The following is a 23,919-nucleotide window of genomic DNA, read 5'->3' as shown; positions in this document are numbered from 1 at the left end:
GATGTGTGGCACACAACCCAAGTTCACTGACTGCCTCCAAGTCCAGCACAGCACCAGGGCTTGTTCAAGGACTGTAGTCCTGGTGGCCTGACTGCCACTCAAATTTATTCTGGGCCTCAGGTCACTTTAGTCATTGCATGGTGGAGCCAGCTAGGAATCAGTTTCCTCACACTGGGGCTGAGCATTCGCCTTGGCCCAGAGCTGGTCTAAATGCTCCCTCCATAAGTGCCAGCAGAATTCTGCCTTGTGTTGCATTTCACTGTTGCAGGGCAACATTGAGTTCCAATGCAAAGTCCCACACTGGCCTTTCTCTCCCTTCCCTGAGCAAACAGATTCTCTCCCTGAGTGGTGATGACAGGGAATGGAGGAAGGGTGTGTAGACAATGCAAGGCTGTCTTTCCTGCTCTCTGCATCTTTCCTTGATATTATATTAAAGCCATATACTGTGATCGCTCATCTGATTTTTTTTGTTTCTTATTAAAGTGCTTTATTGCATGGATAATTGTTCAATTTGGTGTTCCTGTGGGGAGATGATCACCGGAGCATTCTATTTAGTCATCTTGCTCCATCTCCCTCTTGAATGTCTTCTCATGAAATTTTGATGTAAATAAAAGATGCAATTAATTTACAAAATTGTCAATTTCTTTTAAAGTTAAGCATAGACTTATCCTATGATCCAGCAATTTCACTTTATCCAATAAAAATAAAAATGCTGCAAAGGAATATTTATAAAAAATGTCTGTAGTAGCTTTCTTTATAAAAGCCCAGAATGGTAACAACCCACACATTTATCAACAGGATAATGGTAAAACCTATTATCATAGTCATATAGTTATACAATGATAAACTAGTCATCAATAAAATGAAATGAGATGTTGGGTCATCCATGAATAATATGAATTATGTTAATAGCATCATGTTGGGCAAAAGAAACTAGACACAAAAAAGTACCTACAATAGCATTTATATAAAGTTCATATTAAGGTAAAGAACAGAAAAGTCTAAGCTATAGTGATAGAAATCAAAGCCCTGGTTGTTTAAGAGGGAAGGAAACCAATTCTAAAATTGTACAAGGGACAACTCTGGGATAATAGAAATATTCTATTTATTGATTTGGGTGATGATTACATGGTATATGCATTCACCAAAACTAACTTAAGATATGAGCATTTCATTGTATTAAACATTTGTTTGAAAGAAACAAAAATACTGAAGCAAATAAATTGGATACCATAATTTTCCCATTTAACTAATGAAGAGATGTAGACATTGAGAATTTAAACCACTTATTTAAGGTCATTCAATTTTAAATGGTGGAGCCAATATCAAATCCAGGTAATTCTTCATAAAGATATGTGACTCAAAGGCTTTAATAAAATTTGTAAGGCAGAGATAATTCAGGTGCCTCAATGTCTCAGAACACAGAATTTTTACAACATTTTGTAAATAAGTATTCAGCTTGATTTCTAAGAAAATAGGGTTTGGATAGGATTTTGTTTATAGATTTGCATGGCGATATAATTCAATGTCTAAATCAGAACACATTTGAGAGAAAAGGGCATCCCATTAATCATTACTCTGGTCAACAGATATAAATTCGGATTGTTCTCTGCAAAATAGAACATATGGCCATTCTACCAATGACAAGTAATTTTTATTTTAAACATACACACACACACACACACACACACACGCACACACGCACACACACCATCCTCAGAGATATGGAAGAGTTAAGTCTTAGAAACATGAAAGGCCTATTTATCATCCTTGAGACAGAGTGAGGTGACATCTTACATAGCTTACAAATGTTAGCCTCTCAATGACAATAAGTCTGGTATGGCTCTTCTTAAAGAATGGAAAATTATATTTTAAGTCTGAGATCCTGTATTAACTATTACAAAACTGAAAATTCACTCTCATTATTATATAACAAAGATTGAGCTAAGCTCTGATGTTCCAAAGATAAATAAAATTTCCTTTCTCTTTCATTTTGTGATCACAGTGTCTAAAGTTGTTAAATTCTAACAGGCAGAAATATGCCCAAGAGGGGTTTTAGCATTTTGCATATTGTTATGACTAGTTGAATTGTACCTCCACCACCCCAAATTTATATATTGCAGTGTTAAGCTCAAGTACCTCACAATGTGGTTGTATTAGAAGGTAAAATCCTTATAGAAGTAATTAAATTGAGTTCATTAAGGTGTGCCCTAACACAATATGACTGATGTCCTTATGTTAATAGGAAGAGAAAATTTATAAACTGTGCTGTGAAGAAAATATGGGTGCAGGTGACTTTTTTTTATTTTTTATTTTCACTTTTCTTTTTTTACTTCAAAAGAGGGTACAAAAAATAAGAAGGTACAAGAGTATTTGTTACATGGATAGACTCTTAATGCTGAAATCAGGGCTTCCAGTGTGCCCTTCACCAAGACAGTGTTCATTGTAGCAAATAGCTAAGTTTTTATCCCTCACCCCCTCATGCCCTCCCCCTTCTTAACTTCCAATATCTTTTATGTCTTTTTATGCCCATGTGCACCCATCATTTATTTAGCTCCTCTTTATTACTGAGAACAAGTGGTGTTTGTTTTCTATTCCTGAGGTACTTCATTTAGAATAATGTTCTTCAGTTCTATCCAAATTGTTGTGAATGACATTTTTTCATTCCTTTTTATGGTTGACTAGTACTTCATGGTGTATATGTATATGCGTGCATGTGTGGGTGTGTATTACTGCCAAATATTCCTTCAAAATCTTGAAGCAGTTTAATATCTCTCTTCAGCATACAATAGTATCTTTTTTCAAGGTGAAGATTTTTATATATTAAGTTTGGATCATATTTTTTCCCACACAGAGAGGATTTAAATGGTTTGTTGGGATTTCATAAGAGCCAATTTTTCAGAAGTATTCTACGCTAAATTACAGAGAACACCAAGAATCTCATTGATCACTTATAATAATCCTATTGAGCATCTCATTGATTACTTATAGTAACCCTATTATCAAAAGATTGTGCTGTAATTATTTTAATGTTAATTGCATTTCCTCCTTTCTAGATTGTTTGAAAAAAAATCTAGCCCCATCCCTTCTTCATAAGGCAAGTTAGTTCCAATATAACCTATAATTAAATCAAATTCATAATGTCTCTTTTCTAGTAATATTATATCCTTTTGTATGGATTATTTTAATATGTATACAGATCTTCATTTTCTTCTGGAAATATATTTTGGCAGCATATTTTAATATCTTGACCTATCATGCATTTGCACTTTGATTTAATCTTCTCTGTATTCATAGCCTTGATTCCAATTATTTCTTTCAGGATTCCTTCTTATTTCCAAGGTACACATTGAATTCTGTTGGCCTCATTAGCATAATATCCATTTGGAGTCCCAAGTCTGATTTTGTTTGGATGTGCATATTTGAATATGTGTATGTGATATTTTCTCAGGAACTATAGTGTATTCATGAAAATGAAGCAAACTCAATTATAAATGCAAGTCTATTTCTTTAAAATCTTTATGTTATTTTAATTGACAAATCATAATTGTAGTACACTTATGGAATACAATGCGATGTTTTAATATATGCATATTATGTGGATTGATTAAATCAAGCTTATTAACATATCTATCACCTCACTTACTTGATATTTTTTGTGATGATGCATTTGAAATTTACTCTCAGTTATTTTAAAATATACAATACATTATTATTGACTGTAGTCACTCTGCTGTGAAATAGATTTCAAAACTTATTCTTCCTGTTTAGCTAGAAAGATTGTATACTCTTTGATGAATAACTCCCAGTTGCCTCATCCCTCTCAGTTTCTAATAACTATCATTCTATTCTCTACTTTTATGAATTCAACTCTTCTTAGATTCCACATATAGGTATGGTATTTGTCTTTTCGTGCCTGACTTATTTCACTTAGTATAATGTCTTCTAGATTCATTTATGTTATTCCAAATAACAAAATTTCCTTCTTTTCTAAGACTGAATAGTATTCCATTGTGTATATGTCCATCTGTTGATAGACATTTAGGTTGACAAGACTGAAAAACTACACTTGAATTGTGTTCAAGTTAATGTAAAAAAATATAAACAGCAAAACTTTTGAAGCACTGTTGTACACTAATAACCTACTAATTACTATGTTTTGTAATCAATGTAATCAAACTAAGCACAGCCAACTGTTCTATGTGATTACTGTATATCATTTCTTGCAGATTCAAGATAAGGATAGCAGAGCTGCAAACAATGGGATAGTATAAGCCCTATTTATTTCAGTGAAGATTTATTGAACACCTACCATGTGGAAAAGACTGTGCAAAGTTTTGTGAGTAGATCTAGGGTCTATAGCTTTCTTATATTTTTTCCAGCAAGACACTTACCACCAAGTTATATGCACAATGAATAAATCTACTTATAGATGCTAAATTTCAAATGCCTCAATCAAATTAAAAAGGAAATTCACATACAATAAAAAGAAACCTCACACAACCAAAAGTAATTTTTTATATTACAGACTATTCATTAAAATACTATATTCTTTCAGAAATGACCTCCTTAGTTGATCCAATTCATTCTCTATTCAGAGAGCAGAGGAACAACCCAGTAATCCATTGCATACATATTTATTGAGAGCTTCTTCAATAAACGCACAGCAGGCACTGTTCTTCATGTCAGAAATTCAATGATAAACAAAAATGTTGTGTTCTTGTGTGATGTGAGGGAGAGAGCCAACACCAAAATTCAAAATAAATAAAAAGTCAAGTGGTGGCATATTCTATAAGGAAAAATACCTCAGGAATAGGGAGTGAGGAGGATGGAGGTTGCTACTTTTTATAGCATAATCAGGGATATCCTGCATTCTTATTAAGATAATCAGGGATATCTTACATTTGAAGATAGATGTAAAGGCCGTATAGGTGCCTATTATGTGAATTTCTGTTTCCAGAAAGATCTTTACCGCCCTAGAAAAGGGTGATCATGAAGTTTCTGAAGCAGTAGTTTCCTTTGTGACTCAAAGAACAATGAGGAGACTGATCTATTTGGAGCACAGTTGGTCAGAGGGAGAGTGGTAGGAGAGGAAATCACAGAAGCTGTGAATGGGGAGATCATGCAAGGCTTTGTTTCTGAACAGACACTGTAGTGGCCTACATGTTCATGCCCTGTATACTCCCCTCCTCTTGAGTGTGGACAGGACCTGTAATTTGATTCTATTAGAAGATGGTAAAATTGAGATGTCACTCCCATGCCTACAGTATGATTATATATTAATATATATGTGTGTATGCATATAGATATATCATATATTATATATAATAAATATTAATATATGACATACATGCATAATTTTGCTAGCAGACACTGTAGATTCTCTTTCTCCATTATTAGATTTGAAGAAATAAGCTATTATGCTCTTACAGGACCTATAGAGAGGGCCATGTATCAAGGAACTACAAGTAACCTTCAGGAGCACCGAGTGACCTGCTTCTGACAGACAGAAAGAAAAGCAGAGACTTTTTTACAGTCCTACAACCAACAACAAACCAAAGATGAATTCTGTCAATGACCTGAGGAAGCTTGGAAGTAGATATTTTCTCATGCAAGCCTCTAGTGAGACCACAGCCCCAGTCAACACTACGTTTTCAGCCTGGTGAAATCCTGAGGCAAAGAACCTACATAAGCTGTGTGCAGACACATGACCCATGGGAATTGCGAGATAATAAATGTGTGCCATTTTAAGTCTACTAAATTTATGCAGCAGTAGAAAACTGATACTGGCTTTACAGACATTATAAGGAATTTGTATGTCAGTGCTTTATTCAGAGTAAAGCAGGAATCACTGAAGACTTTTGAGCACAGAAGTATCATGATATGATCTACATTTTAAAAGGATTACCTAGATGCCATGGTGGAAATAGACAGTAGAGGAAAGGGCAAGAATAGAGATGGGGGAGAGTTTAGACAATATTGCAATAATCTAAGGAAGACTTTTGCTGCAATATGATTATGTGGTAGTAGTGGAGGTGATGTGAAGAAATTTATCAATTGTATTTTGAATGTAGAACGGTTTTAGATGAGTGAGTTTGAGAGAAGAGTCAGTAATAATCCAAAATTTTTGACCTGAGCAACTGATTTTCTAAGTTGCCACTGGATATGATAATCCTGACAGTTTTACTCATCATTTACTACCTGAAAGTGAGTAACATGAAGTCCATGAATAAAGAACTAAGGGTATCTGCCTTTTATCATGTTCTAATCCTTTCATAACAAATAACATTGTGGGCATCAGAGTCCATATAGTCCAAGGTGTTATAGAAGTGACCAGGTACTCAGCCCCACTTGTTAATGCTTTCCTAACACCTGACATCAGTAAATTATGTAAGAAGCCTAAATATCCAGGACTCTTTATCTAGTGTTACCTTGTCATGTGTTACCTTGTCATGTGTAAACTGCAGAATAAAATTGGTAAAGTGTGATGCGAAGCAATTAACATCATAGCTGTTATTCAATTCCTATAATGATTATTGATTAAAATAATCTCCCAGATCTCTTAACACCTCTCAGCTTCAGTTTGTTGAAAAAAAACCACATCATACATTAAAGACTTAGTATGCATCTTTATACTTTATTAAAACAACGAGATATTAATTTGCTAAAGGTTTTAATAATCAATCAAAAGAATGCAGTGAAGTTTGTGTGTATAGGACTGCCTTGTGATTAGGTACATCATTCTGTAGACTTTTGTCAAAAAACAGAGCTGTAACCAGCAACATGGATCCATATCACTCTTTATTTCAATATAAAAAATAATTTTTGCTACCGAGAATATGTAAAATTCCTGCAGGAAATCAGACATCCTCACAAAAGTACCTAATAGACATCAAATTAGTATAGTTGTCGCACCTGGCTAACATAAATACTAGCACTTAATGATGTCTAAGACAATGATGGATTTCATTCATACCAGAAACAATGATGAAAACTTTTTCCAAACTTTGTAAGAAAAATGGCTAATTATAACCAGCAAGCAGTCTATGGAATTAATTAAGGGCAATTTCTTCTCTAGGGAGTCACAGTTGCCATAATTATTCTAAGGGTTATTTTAGTCTAATTATTGAGACTAACTTTCCACCAAAAGTAGTATCTTTTAAAAAGTTCATTTTTGTTTGTTCAGTAAAGATAATTTGCTATTTTATGCCAAAATAAAAAATAAAATAAAATAAACATAATATAATATTTTCTATAATATTTCACTGCAAAAAATAAATACACCTGTTTTCTACTGGCCAGTTCCATGTAGATTTGACCAAAATCTAAATTCTGGGCTCACACTAAATCAAGACAATTTATCTTTTTATTGGTTTACCTCAATGCACATCCACTATCACTATATATGATATCTGATATAATCATTGGGCCAAAATCTCATGCATGAAAATAGCATGTGATTATTAGATTTTAATGAAACATTTCTCCAAACAATTTGAAATACAATCAAAGGGTTTTGAAACAAATGTAATATTTAATGCCAAGCAATTTCTTCAATGTTACAAATCATCATGTCCTTTGTAATTTTCAGAAAGGAACTGCAGATTTAATTGTTACAGCTGCTTCTGCTGAAGCTGCAGCCACTCTTGCATATATTTTGATGTCAAAGTCTGAGCTCTTACGTACTGTCATATACTGCCTGTTTTTTACCCTGAAAAGTTATTTCTGTTGTTTTGTGCTTTATATTTTATCTTCATCTCATCTGCCTTTTCTCTTTCCATAGCTCTGATCCAAACCACTTTCTGGTTCTTGCATCAACGAACTAAAAATGTGAATGCTGCTTAAGTGCCTTTTGTGCTGGCCGTCCCCAAGTGTTAGCTAATATTCTGGCCAGAATGATTTTTTTTCCCCACCAACAGAATGATGGCCCACAGAGAAGACAAAAGGTTAAACACAAAAAGGGACAAAATTTGTGTGAGTGGTCAGCAAAAATCTTTTTTTTTATTGTTTTGCTATGGGGCCTGCTCCACAAGCCATACATTTTCCTGTAATTTAAAAGAAAAGAATGTACAATAACCCTTTTCCTTTTCAAAAAGGCTTTAAATTGGCAAACAGCCATTTTGAATGCCAGGCACATTCTGGCCATTCTACATTGACATGAGGTTGGTACATGTCCAGCAAAGAAGCAATAGTGTACGTTTTCTATTCAACCAGAAACTGAACTCCGTTCCAAGAAAATCTATCTTTGTAGCCAAATAGCTAACCCCGAAATCTCTAGCTTAACAAAACTCCTAGATTTATGAACATATAATGCTAATAATGCTTGGCAAATGTTTAAACCATGTCCTATCAATTGAGATTAGGAAGATAAGTAGACAGATTAATTGCCAGGAGAATACTAGATAATTGTGAGGAAAATTTTAGCCAAACTTTAGTATGTATAATAAAGTCAAGTGAGGACTTCCTTTTGGGCTTGATGCAAACAGGTAGAGGGATTAAGAACCTGTTTGTCCAATACAGTGTATAACTATAGCTCTGGGCTAACATGCACACACACACACACACAGAGCCCACATCATCATTGTTGTGTTATAAGAAGAAATTTCAGAGGTCTTCTATATGTCTTTTATATATATCAAGTCTAAGTCCTTAGGATCCTTTTGTACAAGTTGGGATACCAGTCCCACATGACCATACATACAGATTTGTTGTAGTTTGTCAATGAGATAGGCTGCCTAACAGCTCTAATTTATTTAACATTAAATAACTTAATTTATATATGCTTTTCCAGGTATTTATTTATTTTGTATAGATTAGATTAAAGAAATGGAATTTCTGGATGAAAGGTTGTGAGATATATATATATATATATATGTATATATATAATTTATTATCAAATGGCTTCAAAACACATTTATGTATTTTTAAAGAGTTTTTTAATGTGTAGTGTTAGGTTTATGGCAAAATGGAGAAAGGTATTTAGAAATTTCCCATATGTCCACTGTTTCCACACATGTATCATCTCCCTTTTAATTAGCATCCCAAACCAGAGTGATATGTTTGTTCCAATGAATAAAACCATTAGAATATGGCTAGAAAGAAAACTTAGTTGATCTTTGATATGGCAATAACTTTTTACAGGCAAAGGTACAATCCATGAAAGAAATAATTAATGTTAGGTTTCATTAAAATTAAAAACTTCTGCTCTGCACAAGTCAATACCAAGAAAATGAGAAGAAAAGCCACAGACTAGGCAAAAATATTTGCAAAAGACACACCTGAGAAAACATTGTAATCCAAAATATACAAAGTATATTTGGATACATCATAATCACCCAAAGTTCATAGTTTATATTAGAATTTACTCTTGGTATTGTATATTCTATGTGTCTGGTCAAATGTATAACAACATATGTTCATTTTATAATATTCTAGAGTAGTTTCACTGCCTTGAAGTTCCTCTGTGCTCTATTCATCCCTTCTTCTCTCCAAACCTGTGGTATCCAATGATCTGTTAGCTGTCTATAGCTTTGTCTTTTCCAGAATGCCATACATTTGGAATCCTACACGATATAGATTTTTCAGATTGGCTTCTTTCACTTCATAATTTGCATTTAAATTACTTCCACATTATTTTCATGGCTTGTTAGATCGAGTCCTTTTAAAGCTGAATAATATTCCATTGTTTGTATGTACCACAATTTACCTACTGAAGAACAAATATTCACCTACTGAAGAACATCTTGATTACTTCCAAATTTTAGGAATTAAAAAAAGTTGCTATAAACATCCTTGTGAAGGATTTTTGTCAACATAAGTTTTCAATTTGTTTAGAGAAATACTAAGAGTGTGGTTTCTGGATCATATGGTAAGAGTACATTTATATTTATAAGAAACTGCAAAACTGTCTTCCAAAGTGGCTTTATCATTTTGCATTCCCACAACAAATGAGAGTTCCAGTAGTTCCATATCCTCACCAGCATTTGGTGCGGTCATTGTTCTGGATTTTGGCTACTCTAATAGTTATGGAGTGATATCACATTGTTGCTTTAATTTGCAATTCTCTAATGACACATATTATTGAGCATATTTCCTGATGATGACCTGCCCTCTACGTCTTCCTTGGAAGATTTCTGTTTAGTTCTTTTGCATATTTTTCAACTGGGTTCTTCATTTTCTTATTGTTGAATTTTAAGAGTACTTTGTATATTTTGGATTACAATGTTTTCTCAGGTGTGTCTTTTGCAAATATTTTTGCCTAGTCTGTGGCTTTTCTTCTCATTTTCTTGGCATTGACTTGTGCAGAGCAGAAGTTTTTAATTTTAATGAAACCTAACATTAATTATTTCTTTCATGGATTGTACCTTTGCATGTAAAAAGTTATTGCCATATCAAAGATCAACTAAGTTTTCTTCCTAGCCATATTCTAGTGGTTTTATAACTTTTTGTTTTACAATTAGGTCTATGATCCATTTTGAGTTAATTTGTGAAGGGCATAAGATATGTTTTTAGATTCTTTTTTTTTTTGCATGTGAATGTCCAGTTTTTCCAGCACCATTTCTTAAAAAGATTATATTTTCTCTATCATATTGCCTTTGTTCCATTATAAAAGATCAGTTGATTATAATTATGTTGGTTTACTTCTGATCTCTCTCTATTCTGTCCTATTGATCTATTTCTCTGTTTAGTCACCAACGGCACACCATCTTGATCACTTTATAGTAAGTCTTAAAGTTAGGTAGTGTCAATCACTCAAGTCTGTTCATTTTCTCCACTATTCTGTTGGCTATTGTGGGCCTTTTGCTTTTTTATATAAACTTTAGAATAAGTTGATATCCACAAAATAAATTGCTGTGATTTTGACTGGCATTATACTGAATCTATACATCAAGTTGGGAGGTCTAAAATCTTAACAATATTAAATCTTCTTATCCATGAACACATACTATGTTTCCATTTATTTGGTTCTTTGATTTCTTTCATCTAAGTTTTCTTATTTTTCTCATATGCATGTTGTATGTATTTTGTTATATGTATATAAACATATTTTTGAGGGAATGCTAATGTAAATGGTACTGTGTTTTTAATTTCAAATCCCATTTGTTCATTGCTGGTATATAGGGAAGTGATTTCTCTTTATTTATTAATCATATATCTTGTAACTTTGCTATAATTGCTTATTTGTTCCAAGAGTAATTATTTGTTTTTCTGTTTGTTTGTTTTTAATTCTTTCAGATTTTCTACATAAATGGTCATGTCATTGCCAAACAAAGACAGTTTTGTTTTTTTCTTCCCAATCTCTATATACTTTTTGTTTCCTTTTCTTATCTTTAATGCATTAGCTAAGACTTCTATGATATTGAAAAGAAATGATGGGAGAGGACATCATGTTTGGTAGAGCTAATTGGTTTATTGTATTGTTTAAGTCCTCCATTTCCTAACTTATTTTGTCTAGTTGTTTTACCCATTGTTGAGTATGGGGTATTAAAGTCTTCAACTATTATCATAGAATTGTCTATTTTTCTCTTTAGTTTGTCAGCTTTTGCTTCATATGTTTTGATGATCTGCTCTACTTTCCTGTTTCTTTGCATGACCTGTGATTTTTTTGTTGTCATGATTGTTAAAACTGGATATTTGAACCTAATAATATAGTAACACTGGAAATCAGATTCTCCCTCTTCTCAGGCATTTTTTTGTTCTTATTGTTATTGATCTTATTTATTTTTTTAATTGTTCTAGGCTGTCTGTGACAGTTGACAAGAATCAGCCTTAAGTATAAACTTAATCTCTCATATCTTTTTTGACACTCTGCATTTCCCTGGGTTTGCACAGTCACCTTGTTATTTTTCTTGTATATGTACTTCTTTTTGAATATTCTAATTTGGAATATCTTGCTTCCAAAAATGGAAAGAAAACTGATGGAGGAAAAAGGGTACCAGACCTACCTTTAAATTTTTTGCAACTCCCTTGAGCTAGAGGTGGAGGGGTTTGCAACCATGGGATGAGGTGCAATAACCCTGGCTTCCCACTTCTTTGTCTGTACCTCTGTGATCAGAAGCAGCAATCTGTGATCAGAGCATAGATTCCTGATATTTGGAGGACAGGATCTTTTTTGTCTTTCCTGTCTACCAGAAGCTATGTGCCGGTTGCTCCAGGAATAAATTCACTGCTGCCTGCCACAGGGTTGGGAGTGGGGAATGGGTAGCTTCTACTGTGCTAAGAGTTGAAATTGATTGAAATTATCCACAATTTGCCTTCCAAGCCATCTTTTGGGTGTTGCAAGTTGTCATTAGGCTTCAGAGTTCCAAGGCAGTTACAGCAAATTCTGCCAATGCAATTGCTATCTAGGCGGGGAGACAGATTTCTATTGCTTTCTGCTGTTTTCCTCTCAGAATCCTTTTAAACTAGGCTTTCATGATAAACTGTACTCTTTCTACTGTGTAATGCTGTGTTTTATACTCTTCACAGTATGGAAAGGGGCAGGACAGAGTCTTTTAGTATTTTAATTAGTTTCTACAAGGAACTGTTTACATATCCTTTGGTATATACCTAAAAGAATGTAGAGAAATTAATATCAGTCTTAGAATATAATGATCCACCAGAAAACTTTATTATGGCTATAGGACTAACTAAATAGACTGAAAATAACAAAAAAAAAAATTAAATATCAAAATTTAAAAATAGGAAAATTATTTTGTAAATGGAATTTTATTTTGATTGTTTGATTTTCTTTAGATGTTTAATACTTGCTTCATAAAATGAAATGTTTTAGTCAATTGAACTAAACAGATGTATAAAATAATAGAAATGGCATTAACATTAGGAATCACCTAGGTTAGTCTCTTCAATTTATAAAAGAAAAAAATGAAGTCAGAATTTAAATTACTTGTGTAACATATACACACACACACAAATGATAAAAGTACATAGCTAATCATTTCCTAGAAATTCTGTCCTCTGGCTCTATTCTAGAGCTCTTTTTATCACACATCATTGATGATAGTTTTAGAGAACAACCAGAAAATTAAGAGTGCCAAGTACAGGGTTTTGTTTAAATAGAAAAAGGAAAAATAACATCAAACAGAGAAGAAAATGAAAATCTGTCACTAACATACATCAAAACATCTCATTATTTGGAGTAGGTAGCCTACCATATGGCAGAGTCTTAATAAATGTTTAATCACAGTAAGAATTGCAATAATAAGAGCAACAAATAACAATAATTAAAGCAATCTACCACTGATTGACTCGTCTACCCTAAAATTAAAATAAATGGGAGCTCAGTACAAGGAAATGCTGTTGAAAGGTGTGGTAAAATATTAGAATTCCTGAAAGACAGCCACTTGGTAAATAGTTATTAAAACATTGTGTTCTAATATATCATTACCATTTTCTAAATACGTATTTGTATATATTTTTTGTATTTGAAAATCAACTCCTTATAGAATGATAAATGTCTATACACATTGTTTTTTGTTTTGTTTTGTTTATTTCTCACATATTCTCTCATGAAGGTGTATAGATCTAACATTGCTAACATTGCTGACCTAATTATCATGGGTGTTCATGTTGGAAGCAATTTGGAGGAAGGTATAGAGTTTAATGCAGCACAGCTGACCATTGAAAATCAATATGGCCAGGCAAATTAAGCAAATGTAAGCTCTGAAAGGAAACAGAACCTGGGCAATTTAAGCCGCAGCCAAAGATGGGATGTAGGGTTGGTGAGGTGGTTGGTGTGTGGTTGTGGGGGACAGAGATTCTTGGATGCTGCCAAATGTTGAAAAAAATAAGTACTGAAAGCCATAGGTGTGAAATAGAGTCACATTCTAATAGCTAATTTTTATTCTACCTGAATGACCACTGTAAAGATAATTTTATTAAGAAAACTTTCAAAATTGTAACAAAGTTGAAACATTTCTAGAATGAATGCCCATTGACCCACTTCAGAGAGATTCTACCCTTAATGTTTTTTATAATTGATTTTCTCATATGTGTCCATCTATTTACCATTCAATCTATCCATCAATCTATCTCATTTTTGATGTATTTGAAAGTAATTTGCATACATCAGCACACTACACCTTAAATATTTTTGCTGCTTGCCTCTTTTGAAAGATCAGATTTTCTTTCCAGTGGTGAAATCTTGCCTAATTTAAATTTCAAGTTCTTTGACTATTTTTGTTGTGATATTATATAAAAATATAGGGTAAAATGCTTCACTGTAAGAAACAATACTTGAAGAATTTAATGAATATACTGCAAGAGTAAATATTAGAGTTAACTGTCTTGGCAACCTAATAATCAAAGATATGCATGGTACTAAATGGTCCATAATAATTACTTTATTAACACCAAAATAATATATGAATAATATATTAATATTATTTCCTCAACCTATTGAATTTTATAAATTTTTTTACATAGATTTACTTATTCCTCCAAAATCTGTATGAATAAGATTTGGCAAAAATTTTCAAATCAATTTGACTTATATGGCAATTAAAGTAGAGAAAGATAATATATAGTTATATAGCTTAGTGGTTGGAAAATTCCAAACCTTGGACTAGAATCTAAGTTCTATAGCATGGAAACTAGCAAATGATTCACTCTATGTAAGGCAAGCAGAATAAACTATATATAGTATATATGTAAACACACAGACTTCCTAATATCTAAATAGAATAAAGGAATGTTTTATAGTTATAGAAACCAAATAATTCTTAATAGAAGCTATATCTCAAAGCACTGAAAAATTTTTCTTATGGCATTATGCATGTTCTCTTCTGAATATTAACTACTAGAATACAAGTTTTGTTTTCCTTATTAGACTAGATGTTCCCCCAAAGTGAGGGAAGTAAAAAGAACTTATTGATCACTTGGCTTTATCAATATATATTACATTAATTTCAACTTACTTGAGAAAAGTTATTGTTATGTATATTTTTCAAATAAGTAGTCCATTGTTCAGAAGTTAAGTAATATATTCAAAATAATTCAGGTAATAAGATACAACGTCAAAATTTGAATGAATTCCTGTTTAATTCCTCAGCCTCTAAAATATGTGCCACGTTTTGATATTTTCCTATAATTTCCTTATCCAAGGACTATGTTTTTTCCTTCATCTTGTTTTAGTCTTTTCATATACCATACAACCTATAAGTCTTGTTGTTGTGAAATAAAAACTTAATAATATTTTTATTAAAAGTCAAAAACTTTCTATCGACATTTTATTGTTTTATCTATTATTTTCATGTACTTTGCATTTTATCAACACTTTCCTAAAGTGTGAGTTTTTAAAAAGCCTCTGTATTCCTAAAAGATTTTCTGCAATATTCACAGGACTATTCAACATATAATAATCTATATAAATTATAACCATATAACTATAATGTAATAATCATTGGCAATATTCCATTTATGTATATATTACATAACTATAGAGGACTGAGAGCGTCCTAAGTAATTACCAAAAACAAGAAGTAGAACAGGTACATCCACTTTGATTTTGAAGGTAGATTATTGATAAACCAATAATATCTCTTACAATATATGTGGAAAGGGTGGATAGCCGCCTTCCTCAAAATTGTAGAGGAAAAAATATTCTAGTTGAGATTACTGATGGACTAAAGCATAATCTATGAAAGCAGAGATGCGTTGATGTCCCAATGACATGAGACTAGACAATATAAATAATAAGGAAAACAGAGCTTCCATGGAAAACACCACTACTCTTTACTGATTCCATCTATAAACTTTCATAACCTAGTATTTAAAGGAACCTTTCGAACGCCTAAAAAATTAAATTATATTTATGTGAAATTTAAATGTTTTGTCACATTTTCCTCCTTAGGTTGATATAATATTGCTTTGTCATGACATAATATTTCAATGTTGGACCATGCCACCTCTAGCTTATACATCCAGTACACGACTTCCAGTTCCCAGACTGAAATATATATCAAGACTAAACTCAAATTAGGACCTTTATATAAAGTAATTATTTCAAGCAAATAGAAAGTAGTCTATTTGGTAGACTATGATAGACATGAAAACACTCTTCATCCTATATCGAAACTCTTCTCTCATATAGGCTTTCTACAGTATGTGAAATTCCTTATTCACTCCTTTGTGTGAAGTCCTTAAATATTTGTCTCAATATTACATGGTGGTAAGGAGGGTCACATATCAACTTATAAGCAGATATCAATACTTTACCTTAAATATCAGATTAACTCTCCCAAGGAGTAAGTTACATTATTTGCATTGCCATAACATTTTATACATACCTCCATTTTGTCATTCTCCAATTTTTAGAAGAAAAATATTTGTGAATGTATGTGTGTATTCAAATGATTAAGTGAAAAAAATAGAGTTGATGGGTTCATTGTTTTTGAAGCTTGGTGCCTATCATTTGTCTTGAATGTGAAATGTCCTCAGTTAATAACTATTGAAATGAAGAGAACTTTGAGCATGGGAAATGATATAGGTTGATCTCTTGTAATGAGGCCAGAGACAGAGGTCAAACTCCTGTAGAATAAGGACATCAATGTAGACAATCCTGTTCAAGCATTAAGGAGTATGGGGTTTGGAATAAAGCATGGTAATTCTCAAATTTTGTTTGCTTTTACATATACACAGTTAGCAACAGAATTTATGGATCCAAAAAAAGGCAATTCATCCTGTCATCTCCTTGAATGCCATTGTACTTTTAGTGAACAGAGCTGTTAACAGTTTTAACAGCCCTGTAAACTCAGGCAAAAGTCATTCAATACCATTTCAGCCTGATTCTAATCATTTGTAAAAAGCTTGCTGTTCATAACAAACACCTCTAAAATGAAAGCTTATGTTTTCAGAGGAGACTTTAGTTTTCAATGTGTTTGTTTATCTCCATTTCCCCATGATGTAAACACAACCTGTTTTTAAGATGTCAAAAACCTATAATGATCAACAGCACTATGTGCATTAAAACATTTAGTTTCCACAGAACTTAAATAATATATTGCTACAAGGCAGAGAGTGTTCGTGCTGTAGAATTTCATTAGGTGTATTACATTTTCCCAATACATGGCTTTACAAATACATTTTAACATTGAGCTAACCGTGTAATAAATTCTCCTTTGCTTTAAATGGAAGACTATTTTTGTAGGAAGAAATTTTAAATAAATATGTTATTTTTGTGAGTGTGATTGTCTATGCAAGTGTAATTCTAGTGTTGGGGTTTTACTTTTCTGTTTTAGAATACTGCATACTTGTAAATATTTTTATAGATATTATTAAATTCATAAGACCATAAAGTTGGGTTGAATTTAGGAAGGGATATTATCGTGAGGAAACATACTTGGGGTGGAGAGTCTTATATACCTTTGGCAACTGTGTTTGGCATTTAATTTCCATCTTAAATATGCTTTTGGTATCCAAATGGCTTGGGAACAATTTGTTTTGCATGATGGAACATTAGAGAAGAAACCCTAAAACTTTTCACTACCTAAAACTTCTTTTACTAGCAGCAGCTTTATTAGGAAAAGAAAAAAAACTAGCTGAGAAATAAAGTGCAAGAAAAAGAGATAAGCAAGTTTTAGCCTACCTTCCTCTCTGAGCCTCAACAGTGACTCAGTCTCTTATACAACAGTTGAGGGGTGTTGACCCTCAGCAGGGTCAATGGAATTAGTTAACGCAGAGCACCTTTTTCCAGCAATGAAATAGACAACACACTGTGAATATACATGCAGAGCAGGTAAAATATATTTTATATTATACATACATGCATCACACAGATATATGCAAATATATGAATAATAAAGATGACTATGTGTAATTTTTATTTGTGAATTAAAAAAATTTAAAAAGAACTTAAGTGATCTGATAAAAATAAAAACCATGTATGGTGTGAAAAAAAAAAAAAGAATTTATTTGGTGTATGTTCATGCCCAAATACACCCTGAAATTAGACAGGAAAAATCCACTACAAAGACCTGAGTCTTAACTTCTAATAATCATATAAATGATTGAGTCATTCATCTAAAAGCTATGAATGATATTTATTAAATAATTAATAAACTGACAAAAAGTATGTTATTTAGTGCATAAACGTAGATGATTTTATTAGAAATCAATAAGTAATATCTAGCTTATGTGTGAAAGAAAGAGGGTTTATTAAAACTACATAAGGGTGGTTCATAAAATTAAACAATAAACAATAAAATCCTCAATCTTGTCCACCACTGCTACTGTCCAACTGCACATAACAATAGCAACAAGACTGATGTTTTCCCAACATGCTTCAATTATTTTTTCCTTATTTAAAACCTTCATGTGACTTCCTATTAAAACTAGAATAAAATCCAATTTTCCATGTAGCTAAGGCCACCTTACTTGACCTGGTCTGTCTCCCTGATTGCTTTGCTTCTTTTCTACCATAATACTCTATTAAAACTGAAATTCTTTCATTCCCTAGAAAATTCCTGTCTCATTCTCATATTAGGATATTTTGTTCTATCTTTCTGGAATACCTAACCTAAGTGCCCATCAATAGATGAGTGGATAAAGAAAATGTGGTATTATTACTATGGAGTACTACTCAGGCATAAAAATAAATGAAATAAGGTCTTTTGCAGAAACTTTGATGGAACTGGAGCACATTATCCTAAGTATCTCAGGTATGGAAAAACAGATACCACATATTATCATTATAAATGGGAGCTAAAGGAAGGATATATATGATCATAAAGAGCAGTAATGGATGTTGGAAACTAAGAACAGGGATGGCTGGAAAGGAGTTTAGGGACAAAGTCTGCCTATTGAGTACAGTGTACAGTATTCTGGTGATGGGTATACTGGAAGCCCCAACTTCAGCATGATACTATTTATCCACAAAACAAAAAACACTTGTACCACATACATTTTTAAAATAAAAAATAAATAAGCAAATAAATAAAAATAGTGTTTAGAAAATATTCAATATAGAAAGAATAACAATATTGACTTAAAATTACCTTTTAAATTGCATCAGCTATATTTTCTTCATATTTTTATTAAATAACATGTTCAACTAAAGATGTTTAAATATCTCAAAGGTGTCAATTAATGAATCTGCAATTTTTGTTCCTGAGTAAATCAACTGATCCTAAATAGTGTAATTTCTTAATTGTTTATAGATATAAAACTTCTAGAGAATTTTCTTAATTGGCTTTTAGGCTATTCTATTTTTAATGGGTGTTGTTCACTAGATGAAACAGCTCCCACTGATATAACCAGAAAAGAAAAAGTAGGCAAACAGAAGTAGCATGTATATGTACTTGATTCTCATTCCTTGATACATTCTCTCTTATTCATCCATGTGGTAAAGCTTTCTTTGAACCCAATGAGTGTTCTTTGTGATGCAGTGATATACGGGAGTACAGAAGTGATGAGAGTTCAGCACATGGAGTGAAGACTAGAAATCTTTTGCCTTCAAAAGAACTCAGTCTTCAAAGTTGTCTCTCCCTTCAATGACAGACTTAAGACCAAAGGACAGAGTATCAAAGAAAAGGCCAAGGAAGTAGTTGAGCAAATGAAATTCTCACATTAGAAATGGAGGCAAAAAAAGTTTTTACATTTAAGCAGCAGAAATCTCAGAATTTTTCCTGTCAAAACAACACAATTAGATTCAGTCTCAGAACTCATGAAAACAGCTTTCACACTGTCATAGTCTTAACAAAGTCACAGGCATTTTCACCTTGAGATTCATAATACAGACTGATATCAAAAGGCATTTATGCAAATGGACCTGTAGGTAGTGAGGTTCAATTCTTCTGGGACCTACTGAATATAGAAAGAATGCCTTTCAGAATTTTCTGACTAAATAATGGGAGGTGGAAACATTTATCCATTACTAATCACATCCCCTTCGTTGAATCTTGACACTTGGGATGTTAATACCTCGACAAGTTTTCTGTGCAAGTTCTGCCATTCTCTGCAGTGTCTGATGAGTCCTAAGGCAAGAAGCAGATACACAGCACACAATCTAGAGATAAGATGCTGTCAAGCCGAAGTGAGTTCAAGCCTTCTCGGAACAGTCTATTCACAATGCCTGAAATCAGAGGTGGGATTGAGAAAATGTGATTCTAAGTAGCAAAGGTACTTGAAGCAGTCTACCATTTGCACCATGCTTGTATGCGAATGGTTTTCATATAAAGATTCTCAAGCCAATGAGACTTTAAGGGGGTGAAATCTCTGCAAAGGACTTAATACACAATAATTAGAAAGACATGCTGTAGACCTTAGTGCTGCAACTGTTACTGATAGTCATCATCTTCCTTTTCTGCTACCTCTTCTGGATTTCCATCACTCTTAACAAGGGCTGTAGACGGAAAAATGTGTTTGCCTAATGTTGTGACTGAAACCTTCATGCCTGTGAGGTCAGAGTTCTTATTTGCCTTGCTTTTATTACTCTATATTTTCTGCTGTTATCCACTCACCATTTTCACTAGGTATGGAAGCAACAGGGAATTCAACACTGAATTTCTCAAGTTCACAAATGCATCCATTGTGTATCACCAATCCTAGCTGCTCATGGTAATCACAGTTTATTTCCTCTGCCAGTAGAGTAACTTCTTTCTTTGTCTTCTGGTCAAATGGCCTGAGGAACACAAAGTAACAAAGGGGTTACTTTAGCTTCAGATTTAAGTATTTATCATAGGTGTTCTACTTTCCCAGGCAGATCCCTCTTCAGGAGTAAAGGATTTTTGCCCACAATTCGAGGAAATTTATTTGTCAATAGGCAGTCTTTTGGGGGACTTGCCCTGGCTGAAAAGAGAACTATCTTCTAAAAGTTATATATTTTTTTCCCCTAGGAAAGCCTACATTCAAGGTGGGTCAACACACGGGTTTAAAGGTCCAGCCACTTCACCCGAAAGTTTGACAACTATAAAGGCAATCTTAGCTTCATAGCCCTTCATGAAATATGCTAAATCATGATTATGAGTGCATTGCAGCCCAATTTATTCCTCTGTCCAAAACTGTTTTCCACTCTTCCTCTAGAGATATTGATCCAGAGAACACTCTCTAATAAACTTTCTACGTGCTAACCTCCAACTCAGAGTGTTTCCTTGGGACCCAATCTATAGTACTTGATACAAGTTATGGTCCAACAAAACAGTGAGAAAGTGGGATTTTGGAACTAAATCATACGTTATACAGCTAGAAATAGGGCCCACATTATTGGTTATCAAAGTAGTTCACATACTACCTGGCACAAGATAGCATTAGAATTCTTTAATCTTTACTTGTGGCAAACTGGAAAAATTACCCTAATGATTAGAAGAAATATTAATTATAAGGACAATGGAAGTGATGGAATTGAGAGGCTATGGCTAGGCCAAACTGATGTTTTGAGGAAAGCTAATGAAATACTGAGGATGATTAGTCTTTAACAGCGATGGCATAGAAACTTGATGGCAGTGCATAAAAAACTCATCTGCAGATGCAGGACAAAGATTGCTAAGAAAATAAATAATTAGTATTGCAGAGCTCCAGATAAATTCCCAGTACTCACATGTCTGACATGCCAAGATTAGGGCCCTGAATGAAAAAGAATGGAACCCTAAGATATAGGGCAAAGAAACTGATGCAATAAAAATCTTTAATCCCCAGATTTTTTTAACTGAAGTTACAGTGTTGGTGCAATCTTCTCAGTCAGAGGCTAGAACTTCACTCTATCTTCAGTGTGATGCAGAAGTTTCTAATCTACAAAAATGAACATTATAACAAAGTAACAAAACAAAACAAAAAAACACATGCATCTACCCAGGAAAATCTCCTCTGACATTTCATCAGTCCACTTGTTCAATAATTAGGGTTAAGTCACAACATAACCCCACTGAAGAAGTGCTAGAATTGCTAGAAGACCATGGAGTTTATACTCTAAAGTTGCTGCAGGACCTAACACATCTACTGGAAGCAGTCAGGAGAGAATATATAAAACTATAATATTAGAATGTATAATCAAAAGGTACAGAACATAAAATTATTTAACATAATGTTTATGAGAGTTCTTTCCTGGGTGGGACTTCAAACCTTGACATCAATACCAGGAGACACTGATAGAACAGGATTAGGATATGTTTTAGAGACTCAGAAAAAGTGATGATATTCAAAGTGAAATAGAAGTGCCAGAATTGCAAAAAACAATTCAAAAATCATACATAATTAAACATGTCAGAATGTATTTTTATGTAAAACTGGTTAACCTACCAGAGGACTAATTTCCACAGGACGTCTTAGAGGACATCACATTTAACAAAGCATCAAAAAGGACAAAAGCTAAGCTCAGTAGTGGCTCTACTCAGTAGATAAAGGCTGATGGCAAATATGTGGTTATAGAACTTGGTTCATTGATAGGAATGGAGATAATAAAACTTGAGAAGAATAGAGGTCAGATAGCAGTACTGGGCCATCAGTGGACAGTTGGGTACAATTATAATAATAGTTAGCAAGGCTGAATTGGCAGCCAGGGTACATGGCCCACTGAGAACCATGGAGGTGGTTAACGGAACATGCATCCTGAGGAGTGCACTAGATGTTTAGCCCATCTATTTATGGTATTTATTGGTGCATAATATGACATTTCTTGCTCAATCCATTTAATCAGACAGAATCAAGAATGCATGATTAGGAGGCTGAAAGTAGTAATCCCAGGAACAATTAATTATCCCCTGTCCACATTCTGACCCCAAGCCAGTTTTCAGAATAAGAATCATTCACAGAGTAGAGACTATGTTCTCCAAAAGAAGGATTGTGTAGTTCCATAGCAAATGTGCACACTAATGATTGTCCTCATCTTTCCCCAAACAGATCTACGGCCATACATCAGGTCTATGAGAAATCCAAACATTTCAAGGATGACTGGACCCAGGATACAAATTTTGACCTTAGTACTTGAAATATCTAGATATCATTTTATTCCTGTTAGAATGAGAAAATGGGTAATAAACGGAGACAAAGTTAAGGTCTGAGCCACACTGGGTCCACTAATCTTTTCTCTGGTTCTCAAATAATTAAAATTGAAATATAGATATCTGTCACAACCCTCACTTTGATCATTTGGCCTGTGATATAAAGCTATTATAGTTAAGGAAGGCCAATAGGAAGCCTCTGAAAATGGGACCCCAACCCAAGGCAACACAGTCAATTAAAATCAATATCCCATTCCAGATGGAATATCAATATTCCATTCCAGAGGGAATGGTAAACATTGGTGCTACTCTTAAAGACACACAGGATGCAGGGATTGTGGTAATCATCACATTTTACAAGTCTGATCTTTGGTAAAACTGGAAGAAGCCTGGGAGATGATAGCAGACTATTGAAATCTCAAATCAGTGGTAGCTCCAATAACAACTTCAGTTAGATGTGGTACTTTTTTCTAGAACCACACAGAAGCTTCTACTGTGGCTACTACTAGTTTGAGTTGTCAGTAGTCTTCTATCATCCGTTAAGATTCTTCTGATATTTGCAGGCACTTAATATGTGGCCAGCCATCGCTCTGGTGAGGGTACCCTTTTCCATCTCTATCATGAAGGAGAGTGAGAAACAACTTACATTCACTTGGAATAGATAGGAGTATGTATATACAAAGCCTAAGTTATATACAAAGCATCATTTACCAAGGGTTTAAGACTACTGGATATACCGCCCTGGGATTTGAATTAGTGGCGTATCAGACCCAGGGACTAATGTACAGAAAAGGAAGTATGAGTGTGAGTGTGCAACTGGTTTTATCACATGTGGTATCACACAGAATTCTCTAGCCTGAAAGAAGCTCATTTAAAGGCACAGCAGAGGCACCATCCTGGAGGTAACAACCTACAATTATAGGATGCCATCTTCGGAGCACTGCACATGCAAAATCACTAAATATTATGTAGTTCTATTCCCAGATAG

This window comes from Microcebus murinus, chromosome 4 (genome assembly GCF_040939455.1).
Source record: "Microcebus murinus isolate Inina chromosome 4, M.murinus_Inina_mat1.0, whole genome shotgun sequence".
NCBI lineage: Eukaryota > Metazoa > Chordata > Mammalia > Primates > Cheirogaleidae > Microcebus > Microcebus murinus.
Note: the sequence above shows the minus strand (reverse complement) of the source record.